We start from the raw sequence: 10,000 nt of genomic DNA, 5'->3' as shown, positions 1-10,000 counted from the left end.
CTCCACGTTTTAGGAGGTCAAAAGTAATTGGACAAATAAACCAAACCCAAACAAAATATTTTTATTTTCAATATTTTGTTGCGAATCCTTTGGAGGCAATCACTGCCTTAAGTCTGGAACCCATGGACATCACCAAACGCTGGGTTTCCTCCTTCTTAATGCTTTGCCAGGCCTTTACAGCCGCAGCCTTCAGGTCTTGCTTGTTTGTGGGTCTTTCCGTCTTAAGTCTGGATTTGAGCAAGTGAAATGCATGCTCAATTGGGTTAAGATCTGGTGATTGACTTGGCCATTGCAGAATGTTCCACTTTTTAGCACTCATGAACTCCTGGGTAGCTTTGGCTGTATGCTTGGGGTCATTGTCCATCTGTACTATGAAGCGCCGTCCGATCAACTTTGCGGCATTTGGCTGAATCTGGGCTGAAAGTATATCCCGGTACACTTCAGAATTCATCCGGCTACTCTTGTCTGCTGTTATGTCATCAATAAACACAAGTGACCCAGTGCCATTGAAAGCCATGCATGCCCATGCCATCACGTTGCCTCCACCATGTTTTACAGAGGATGGGGTGTGCCTTGGATCATGTGCCGTTCCCTTTCTTCTCCAAACTTTTTTCTTCCCATCATTCTGGTACAGGTTGATCTTGGTCTCATCTGTCCATAGAATACTTTTCCAGAACTGAGCTGGCTTCATGAGGTGTTTTTCAGCAAATTTAACTCTGGCCTGTCTATTTTTGGAATTGATGAATGGTTTGCATCTAGATATGAACCCTTTTGTATTTACTTTCATGGAGTCTTCTCTTTACTGTTGACTTAGAGACAGATACACCTACTTCACTGAGAGTGTTCTGGACTTCAGTTGATGTTGTGAACAGGTTCTTCTTCACCAAAGAAAGTATGCGGCGATCATCCACCACTGTTGTCATCCGTGGACGCCCAGGCCTTTTTGAGTTCCCAAGCTCACCAGTCAATTCCTTTTTTCTCAGAATGTACCCGACTGTTGATTTTGCTACTCCAAGCATGTCTGCTATCTCTCTGATGGATTTTTTCTTTTTTTTCAGCCTCAGGATGTTCTGCTTCACCTCAATTGAGAGTTCCTTAGACCGCAAGTTGTCTGGTCACAGCAACAGCTTCCAAATGCAAAACCACACACCTGTAATCAACCCCAGACCTTTTAACTACTTCATTGATTACAGGTTAACGAGGGAGACGCCTCTAGAGTTAATTGCAGCCCTTAGAGTCCCTTGTCCAATTACTTTTGGTCCCTTGAAAAAGAGGAGGCTATGCATTACAGAGCTATGATTCCTAAACCCTTTCTCCGATTTGGATGTGAAAACTCTCATATTGCAGCTGGGAGTGTGCACTTTCAGCCCATATTATATATATAATTGTATTTCTGAACATGTTTTTGTAAACAATTAAAATAACAAAACTTGTGTCACTGTCCAAATATTTCTGGACCTAACTGTATCTTTTCCTCTGCCACACTTGAAATTAAAGAATAAAGAAAGTGTCTGAATGAATTGACAAAATCAAGTTACCATATTTTTCGCTTTATAAGACGCACTTTTGTTCCTCCAAATTTTGGGGGAAAGTAGGGGGTGCGTCTTATAAACCGAATATACGGGGGGGAGGTGTCCATATATATATACTGCAGGGTCCGCTCTGGAGCGGTGCTGGGGGCAGGTGACAGCTGCGAGCGGTAGCGTTTGATCTCCTGCTCCCGCTCATATAATATGCACAGCCGCTGTCCAGCAGTGTGGTGCTGACACTGCATCACGCTGAGGGGCTGGGGCAGCGGGGCATATTATATCTGCCTGCCCCCCTGTGATCGCACATGATCCCCCCCTGTGTTAGCTATGGCCCCCGTGCTGCTGCCCATAGTAAAATAAAAAACTCTTTCTTTGTCGCTCCATTGGGAGACCCAGACAATTGGGTGTATAGCTACTGCCTCCGGAGGCCACACAAAGCATTACACTTAAAAGTGTAAGGCCCCTCCCCTTCTGCCTATACACCCCTTGTGGGATCACGGGTTCCTCAGTTTTCAAGCTTTGTGCGAAGGAGGTCAGACATCCACGCATAGCTCCACTGTTTTAGTCAGCAGCAGCTGCTGACTATGTCGGATGGAAGAAAAGAGAGCCCATACTTGGGCCCCCAGCATGCTCCCTTCTCACCCCACTTTGTGTCGGCGGTGTTTGTTAAGGTTGAGGTACCCATTGCGGGTACAGAGGCTGGAGCCCACATGCTGCATCCTTCCCCATCCCCCATTAGGGCTCTGGGTGAAGTGGGATTTACCGGTCTCCAGGCACAGAGACCGTGCTCCGTCCACAGCCCCTGGGGAATCTGCTGGATATGGAGCGGAGTATCGTCAGGGACAGGGCCCTGCTACGCCAAGGTACTCTGTGTCCCCGTACAGACCGCGCACACACTGCAGCACTGCTGGGTGTGTTAGTGCGCCGGGGACAATAGCGCGGCTGCGCTTGTGCCACACTTCCACAGCTTGCTAAGGGAGTTAGTGTGTGGGGAGCTGCCGCGCCGGTCCCTGCTGACAGTTTTTACTGCGACGCGGCTGGGACTTGTGGTGTGCCGGGGACTTCCGCGCTGGCCGTGCATATTTGTCGGCCGCGCTTTTTACTAGAGTCCCCGGCTTTTGCGGCCTAGTTCCGTTTCGTTCCCGCCCCCAGGCCTGCCAGTCAGGGGAAGGGCGGGACGCTATACAGAAAGTCAGCGCCGAGGGCTGGAATCTGCTTTACATACTCCAGCCCTCACATTGAGCACAGTGGGAAGCCAGTTTCCCGCACTTTGTCTGAGGCACGCCCACGGTCCGCCCCTCTTCACAGAACGCCGGCAGCCATTCCTGTGTGCAGGCTGAGCTGGAAAGGGGAGACAAGTTCTGGGAGACCCAGGCACGGGATTCTGGCGACTACACACCCGCTTTTAGCGGGCGGTAAGCGGCACCCTCCGGTGCTGACCCCACTAGTGAAAGTGTTCATTTGTATTTTTATGCTTGCATGCTATATATTGCACTAAACGGTCGCTGGTGATTCTTGGCTATATACCCTCCTGGATTGCTCTGTGGAGAATACAGCATGTCGTCCGCAAAAAACAGGGGTGCCAAGGCACAGGCTTTTTATGCTGCTTGCACCGCTTGTGAGGCTGTTCTACCGGCAGGTTCCACTGACCCCCATTGTGTGCAGTGTTCGGTCCCTGTGCTCCCTGCTCGGCCAGGGCCTCTGCTGGAGGTGTCCCAGAGAGATCCACCTGTGAATACTGTCCAGGTGACGGGGACAGAGTTTGCAATTTTTGCGGATAGATTATCTGTGACTATGTCTCAGATTCTAGAAACTTTGCAGTCTAGACCAGTAACTCAGACCATGGGCACTGTTGATTCATTGCTCCCTGGCCCCCCTCAGTTGGAACAGCTCCGGGCTCCGGGGGTGTCCCACGCATCCCAGGGTGATGGCTCTGACACGGACGACAGTCCCAGACAGCCTAAGAGAGCTCGCTATGAGCGGCCCTCTACATCATCTCACTGGTCAGGCTCTCAGCAGGAGGATTCTCTGTGTGATGAGCCGGAGGTAGCTGATCAGGATTCTGATCCTGAGACCGCTCTCAATCTAGATACTCCTGATGGTGACGCCATAGTGAATGATCTTATCGCGTCCATCAATAAAATGTTGGATATTTCTCCCCCAGCTCCTCAAGTGGAGGAGTCAGCTTCACAGCAGGAGAAATTCCATTTCAGATATCCCAAGCGTAAATTAAGTACTTTTCTGGACCATTCTGTCTTTAGAGAGTCAGTCCAGAAACACCACGCTTATCCAGATAAGCGTTTCTCCAAACGGCTTAAGGATACACGTTATCCCTTTCCTCCTGACGTGGTCAAGAGCTGGACCCAGTGTCCCAAGGTGGATCCCCCTATCTCCAGGCTTGCGGCTAGATCCATAGTTGCAGTGGAGGATGGGGGCTGCACTTAAAGATGCCACTGACAGACAGATGGAGCTCTGGTTGAAATCCATCTATGAAGCTATCGGCGCGTCGTTTGCTCCTGCATTCGCAGCCGTATGGGCACTCCAAGCTATTTCAGCTGGTCTTGCACAGATTGACACGGTCACACGTACATCTGTTCCGCAGGTGGCATCCTTAACCTCTCAAATGTCTGCATTTGCGTCTTACACGATTAATGCTGTCCTGGACTCTACGAGCCGTACGGCAGTGGCATCTGCCAACTCCGTGGTTTTACGCAGAGCCTTGTGGTTAAGGGAATGAAAAGCAGATTCTGCTTCCAAAAAATGTTTAACCAGTTTGCCATTTTCTGGTGACCGGCTGTTTGGTGAGCGCTTGGATGAAATCATTAAACAGTCCAAGGGTAAGGATTCATCCTTACCTCAGCCCAGACAAAACAAACCCCAACAGAGGAGGGGACAGTCGGGGTTTCGGTCCTTTCGAGGTTCGGGCAGGTCCCAATTCTCCTCGTCCAAAAGGACTCAAAAGGATCAGAGGAGTTCAGATTCTTGGCGGGCTCAGTCACGCCCCAAAAAAGACAGCCGGAAGACCCGCTACCAAGGCGGCTTCCTCATGACTTCCGGCCTCCTCCCTCCGCATCCTCGGTCGGTGGCAGGCTCTCCCGCTTTGGCGACATTTGGCTGCCACAGGTCCAAGACCGTTGGGTGCGAGACATTCTGTCTCACGGGTACAGGATAGAGTTCAGTTCTCGTCCTCCAACTCGATTCTTCAGAACGTCTCCGCCTCCCGACCGAGCCGATGCTCTCCTGCAGGCGGTGTGCACTCTAAAGGCGGAAGGAGTGGTGATCCCTGTTCCTCTTCAAGAGCAAGGTCACGGTTTTTACTCCAATTTGTTTGTGGTACCAAAAAAGGACGGGTCTTTCCGTCCCGTTCTGGACCTAAAACTTCTCAACAACCACGTGTGAACCAGACGGTTCCGGATGGAATCCCTCCGATCCGTCATCGCCGCAATGTCTCAAGGAGATTTCCTAGCATCGATAGACATCAAGGATGCTTATCTCCACGTACCGATTGCTCCAGAGCATCAGCGTTTTCTACGCTTCGTTATAGGAGACGAACACCTTCAGTTCGTAGCCCTGCCTTTTGGTCTGGCGACAGCCCCACGGGTCTTCACCAAAGTCATGGCAGCTGTAGTTGCAGTCCTACACTCTCAGGGACACTCCGTGATCCCTTACTTAGACGATCTGCTGGTCAAGGCGCCTTCTCAAGAGGCATGCCAACACAGCCTGAACGTGGCGCTGGAGACCCTCCAGGGTTCGGGTGGATCATCAACTTTTCCAAGTCGAATCTAACCCCGACCCAGTCGATAACATATCTTGGCATGGAGTTTCATACTCTCTCAGCGATAGTGAAGCTTCCGCTTGTCAAACAGCGTTCATTGCAGACAGGGGTGCAATCTCTCCTTCAAGGTCAGTCACACCCCTTGAGACGCCTCATGCACTTCCTAGGGAAGATGGTGGCAGCAATAGAGGCAGTCCCTTTCGCGCAGTTTCATCTGCGTCCACTACAATGGGACATTCTCCGCCAAGGGGACGGGAGGTCGAAGTCCCTCGACAGCAACGTCTCTCTCTCTCAGGCGGCCAAGGATTCTCTTCGATGGTGGCTGCTTCCCACCTCATTGTCGAAAGGGAAATCCTTCCTACCCCCATCCTGGGCGGTAGTGACGACAGATGCGAGTCTGTCAGGGTGGGGAGCAGTCTTTCTCCACCACAGGGCTCAAGGTACGTGGACTCAGCAAGAGTCCACTCTTCAGATCAACGGTTCTGGAGATCAGAGCAGTGTATCTTGCCCTACAAGCCTTCCAGCAGTGGCTGGAAGGCAAGCAGATCCGTATTCAGTCGGACAACTCCACAGCGGTGGCATACATCAACCACCAAGGAGGAACTCGCAGTCGGCAAGCCTTCCAGGAAGTCCGGCGGATTCTGACGTGGGTGAAGACACGGCTTCCACCATATCCGCAGTTCACATCCCAGGCGTGGACAACTGGGAAGCAGACTTCCTCAGTCGCCAGGGTATGGACGCAGGGGAATGGTCTCTTCACCCGGACGTGTTTCAAGAGATCTGTCGCCGCTGGGGGATGCCGGACGTCGACCTAATGGCGTCTCGGCACAACAACAAGGTCCCAGTTTTCATGGCACGGTCTCACGATCACCGAGCTCTGGCGGCAGACGACTTAGTTCAAGATTGGTCGCAGTTCCGGCTTCCTTATGTTTCCACCTCTGGCTCTGTTGCCCAGAGTGCTGCGCAAGATCAGGTCCGACTGCCGCCGCGCCATCCTCGTCGCTCCAGACTGGCCAAGGAGGTCGTGGTACCCGGATCTGTGGCACCTCGCGGTAGGCCAACCGTGGGCACTACCAGACCGACCAGACTTGCTGTCTCAAGGGCCGTTTTTCCATCAGAATTCTGCGGCCCTGAACCTGACTGTGTGGCCATTGAGTCCTGGATCCTAGCGGGTTCAGGATTGTCTCAAGAGGTCATTGCCACCATGAGACAGGCCAGAAAACCTACCTCCGCCAAGATATACCACAGGACGTGGAAAATATTCTTGTCTTGGTGCTCTGCTCAGGGAGTCTCTCCCTGGCCATTTAGATTGCCTACTTTTCTTTCCTTCCTGCAATCCGGGTTGGAAAAAGGTTTGTCGCTCAGCTCCCTCAAGGGGCAAGTCTCAGCGCTATCTGTATTTTTTCAGAAGCGCCTAGCACGACTTCCTCAGGTACGCACGTTCCTGCAAGGGGTCTGTCATATCGTCCCTCCTTACAAGCGGCCGTTAGAGCCCTGGGATCTGAACAGGGTTCTAATTGTTCTTCAGAAGCCGCCTTTCGAGCCTATGAGGGATGTTTCCCTTTCTCGCCTTTCACAGAAAGTGGCCTTTCTAGTAGCGGTCACGTCTCTCCGGAGAGTGTCCGAGCTAGCAGCGCTGTCATGCAAATCTCCCTTCCTGGTGATTCACCAGGACAAGGTGGTTTTGCGCCCTATTCCGGAGTTTCTCCCTAAGGTGGTATCCCCGTTTCATCTTAATCAGGATATCTCCTTGCCTTCCTTGTGCCCTCATCCAGTTCATCAATGTGAAAAGGATTTGCATTTGTTGGATCTCGTGAGAGCGCTCAGGATCTACATTTCCCGCACGGCGCCCCTGCGCCGCTCGGATGCACTCTTTGTCCTTGTCGCTGGTCAGCGCAAAGGGTCGCAAGCTTCCAAATCCACCCTGGCTCGGTGGATCAAGGAACCAATTCTTGAAGCCTACCGTTCTGCTGGGCTTCCGGTTCCCTCAGGGCTGAAGGCCCATTCTACCAGAGCCGTGGGTGCGTCCTGGGCATTACGACACCAGGCTACGGCTCAGCAGGTGTGCCAGGCGGCTACCTGGTCGAGTCTGCACACTTTTACCAAACACTATCAAGTGCATACCTACGCTTCGGCGGACGCCAGCCTAGGTAGACAAGTCCTTCAGGCGGCGACGGCCCACCTGTAGGGTAGGGCTGTTTTTTACGGTCCTATCACGAGGGGTTATTATACCCACCCAGGGACTGCTTTTGGACGTCCCAATTGTCTGGGTCTCCCAATGGAGCGACAAAGAAGAAGGGAATTTTGTTTACTTACCGTAAATTCCTTTTCTTCTAGCTCCAATTGGGAGACCCAGCACCCGCCCTGTTTGCTTAGGGATTTTTGTTTTTTCGGGTACACATGTTGTTCATGTTGAATGGTTTCGGTTCTCCGATGTTCCTTCGGATTGAATTTGTTTTTAAACCAGTTATTGGCTTTCCTCCTTCTTGCTTTGGCACTAAAACTGAGGAACCCGTGATCCCACGGGGGGTGTATAGGCAGAAGGGGAGGGGCCTTACACTTTTAAGTGTAATGCTTTGTGTGGCCTCCGGAGGCAGTAGCTATACACCCAATTGTCTGGGTCTCCCAATTGGAGCTAGAAGAAAAGGAATTTACGGTAAGTAAACAAAATTCCCTTCTTACTTACCCCCTCCAGCGTGTCTCCCTCCTGGTGCTGTGATCGGGCACGCAGAGATTTCACTCTGCTGTGCCGATCACATGACCGGACCGTGAACCAGGAAATGCAGGCAGGAGGCCGGAGCTCAACCCTGAGGAGGGGGACATGAGGGGAGCACAGTGCTGGAGAAGGTAAGGAAAGAGTTTATTTTACTAAAAGCAGCAGCCTGGGGGCGATATCTAACACAGGGTGATGTGTGGCAGCCACAGGGGGGCCTTGTGTGGCAGCCACAGGGGGGCCTTGTGTGGCAGCCACAGGGGGGGCCGTGTGTAGCAGCCACAGGGGGGGCCGTGTGTAGCAGCCACAGGGGGGGCCGTGTGTAGCAGCCACAGGGGGGGCCGTGTGTAGCAGCCACAGGGGGGGGACCGTGTGTAGCAGCCACAGGGGGGGGCCGTGTGTAGCAGCCACAGGGGGGGGCCGTGTGTAGCAGCCACAGGGGGGGGGGCCGTGTGTAGCAGCCACAGGGGGGGGGGCCGTGTGTAGCAGCCACAGGGGGGGGGCCGTGTGTAGCAGCCACAGGGGGGGGGCCGTGTGTAGCAGCCACAGGGGGGGGGCCGTGTGTAGCAGCCACAGGAGGGGGGGCCGTGTGTAGCAGCCACAGGGGGGGGGGGCCGTGTGTAGCAGCCACAGGGGGGGGGGGCCGTGTGTAGCAGCCACAGGGGGGGGGGGGCCGTGTGTAGCAGCCACAGGGGGGGGGGGGCCGTGTGTAGCAGCCACAGGGGGGGGGGCCCGTGTGTAGCAGCCACAGGGGGGGGGGGCGTGTGTAGCAGCCACAGGGGGGGGGGGGTGTGTAGCAGCCACAGGGGGGGGGGGGGTGTGTAGCAGCCACAGGGGGGGGGGGCGTGTGTAGCAGCCACAGGGGGGGGGGGGGCGTGTGTAGCAGCCACAGGGGGGGGGGGGCGTGTGTAGCAGCCACAGGGGGGGGGGCGTGTGTAGCAGCCACAGGGGGGGGGGGGCGTGTGTAGCAGCCACAGGGGGGGGGCGCGTGTGTAGCAGCCACAGGGGGGGGGGGCGTGTGTAGCAGCCACAGGGGGGGGGGCGTGTGTAGCAGCCACAGGGGGGGGGGGCCGTGTGTAGCAGCCACAGGGGGGGGGGGGGCCGTGTGTAGCAGCCACAGGGGGGGGGGGGCCGTGTGTAGCAGCCACAGGGGGGGGGGGGCGTGTGTAGCAGCCACAGGGGGGGGGGGGGCGTGTGTAGCAGCCACAGGGGGGGGGGGGGGGCGTGTGTAGCAGCCACAGGGGGGGGGGGCGTGTGTAGCAGCCACAGGGGGGGGGGGCGTGTGTAGCAGCCACAGGGGGGGGGGGCGTGTGTAGCAGCCACAGGGGGGGGGGGCGTGTGTAGCAGCCACAGGGGGGGGGCGTGTGTAGCAGCCACAGGGGGGGGGGGGGGGGGGGCCGTGTGTAGCAGCCACAGGGGGGGGGGGGGGGCGTGTGTAGCAGCCACAGGGGTGTAGCAGCCACAGGCGGGGGGGGGCCGTGTGTAGCAGCCACAGGGGGGGGGGCCGTGTGTAGCAGCCACAGGGGGGGGGCGTGTGTAGCAGCCACAGGGGGGGGGCCGTGTGTAGCAGCCACAGGGGGGGGGCCGTGTGCAGCAGCCACAGGGGGGGGCCGTGTGCAGCAGCCACAGGGGGGGGCCGTGTGTAGCAGCCACAGGAGGGGGGGCCGTGTGTAGCAGCCACAGGAGGGGGGCCGTGTGTAGCAGCCACAGGGGGGGGGCCGTGTGTAGCAGCCACAGGGGGGGGGCCCCGTGTGTAGCAGCCACAGGGGGGGGGGGCCCCCGTGTGTAGCAGCCACAGGGGGTGGGGGCCCCGTGTGTAGCAGCCACTGGGGGGGGGGCGTCTGTAGCAGCCACAGGGGGGGGGGGGCGTGTGTGTCAGCCACAGGGGGGGCCATGTGTGTCAGCCACAGGGGGCGTGTGCCAGCACAAGGGGAATATATTCAATATAAGGTGGCCATATCCAGATTAAGGGGGTTAATTTTA

General features: G+C 55.7%; 1 protein-coding gene across 7 annotated transcripts in view; it reads left to right on the top strand.

Moving 5' to 3' along the window:
* SBF1 (SET binding factor 1) overlaps positions 1-10,000 on the top strand; it is a 209,865-nt gene that overhangs the window by 76,227 nt on the left and 123,638 nt on the right. The gene's annotated exons all lie outside the window — the stretch shown is intronic.

The sequence above is a fragment of the Anomaloglossus baeobatrachus genome, chromosome 4 (genome assembly GCF_048569485.1).
Source record: "Anomaloglossus baeobatrachus isolate aAnoBae1 chromosome 4, aAnoBae1.hap1, whole genome shotgun sequence".
NCBI lineage: Eukaryota > Metazoa > Chordata > Amphibia > Anura > Aromobatidae > Anomaloglossus > Anomaloglossus baeobatrachus.
Note: the sequence above shows the minus strand (reverse complement) of the source record. Positions and strands in the feature narration are given on the sequence as shown.